The 1,483-nt window shown below is 61.1% G+C and overlaps 1 pseudogene; it reads left to right on the top strand.

Moving 5' to 3' along the window:
* The window catches only part of LOC102871503, a 2,797-nt pseudogene extending 2,023 nt beyond the window's left edge, over positions 1-774 (top strand).
* The last annotated feature ends 709 nt before the right edge of the window (positions 775-1,483 follow it).

Below are 1,483 nucleotides of genomic sequence, written 5' to 3'. Positions count from 1 at the left end.
GAAGACCGTGTGGCCTGTGCACTGACTTTGTCCTTCATCTGCGGGAAACCCTCTCTGTTGCGCCGGCTACTTCTGGACCAGGGAGGCCTCCGTCTCCTCCTCGCATCACTAACCCAGCCAGCCCCGCGCCCCCTCTTCCTCTTCTTTGCTACAGACACTTTGCCCTGCCTCCAGAGCCTGATGACTCCCACTGGGGGCCCAGTCCTACCGTCTGCAGTTTCCATGGACCTTGACCCACCTTCCCCTTGCCTCTATGAACCTCTGCTGGGCCCAGCCCCGGCCCTGACCCCTGATTTGCACTTCCCCCTGGACTCAGGCCTGCAGCTCCCCGCCCAGCAGGCTATCTCTTCTACCGCCTACCCATTCTTCCGGGCCCTGCTGGCTGGCAGCTTCATCGAGGAGGGCAAAGCCAGGCAGGGCCAGCCCAGGACTCTTACTTATAGTCTCTGGCCAGGCCAGGTCTCTGACTCATGGTCTCTGATGACTCATGGTTTCTGCTGCCTCACGGTCTCTGCTGACTCATCATCTCTGCTGACTCATTGTCTCTCCTGACACTTGGTCTCTGCTGAGTCATGGTCTGAGCTGACTCATGGTCATGCCCCAGAGAGCAAGATCAGGCCGGGCAAGGCCCCGGAGGGCAAGGAGAGTCCAGGCGAGGCCAGGCCGGTCCAGGCCTCGAAGTGCAAGGCCAGGTTGGGCCAGGCCGGGCCGGGCCAGGCCCCGGAAGGCAAGGCCAGGCCAGACCAGGCCCATGGGAAAGCCAGGCTGGGATAGGCCCCAGAGGGCAAGGCCAGGTGGTGCCAAGCCCCGGAGAGCAGGATCAGGTGAGGCCAGGCCAGGTCTCTTACTTATAGTCTCTGGCCAGGCCAGGTCTCTGACTCATGGTCTCTGATGACTCATGGTCTCTGCTGAGTCATGGTCTCTGCCAAGTCATGGTCTCTGCTGCCTCAAGGTCACTGCTTAATTTTCATCTCTGCTGACTCATTGTCTCTCCTGACTCTTGGTCTCTGCTGACTCATGGTCTCTGCTGACCCATTGTCATGCCTCGGAGGGCAAGGCCAGGCCGGGCCAGGCCAGGCCAGGCCAGACACTGTAGGGCAAGGCAGGGCCGGGCCAGGCCTGGGAGGGCAAGTTCAGGCAGGGCTAAGCCACGGACGGCAAGGCCAGGTCGGGCCAGGCCCTGGAGGGCAAGGCCAGGTGTGGCCAGGCCAGGTCTCTTACTTATACTCTCTGCCCAGGCCAGATCTCTGATGCATGGTCTCTGATGTCTCATGGTCTCTGCTGAGTCATGGTCTCTGCCAAGTCATGGTCTCTGCTGCCTCACGGTCACTGCTGACTCATTGTCTCTGCTGACTCATTGTCTCACCTGACTCTTGGTCTCTGTTGATTCATGGTCTCTGGTTACCCATTGTCATGCCCAGGAGGGCAAGGCCAGGCTGGGCCAGCCTAGGCTGGGCCAGGCCCCAGATAGCTTGGCCAGGCC

Source organism: Elephantulus edwardii, unplaced genomic scaffold (genome assembly GCF_000299155.1).
Source record: "Elephantulus edwardii isolate Elephantulus edwardi_28Jun2011 unplaced genomic scaffold, EleEdw1.0 scaffold01396, whole genome shotgun sequence".
Taxonomy (NCBI): Eukaryota; Metazoa; Chordata; class Mammalia; order Macroscelidea; family Macroscelididae; genus Elephantulus; species Elephantulus edwardii.
This window is presented reverse-complemented; position numbering and strand designations above follow the sequence as displayed.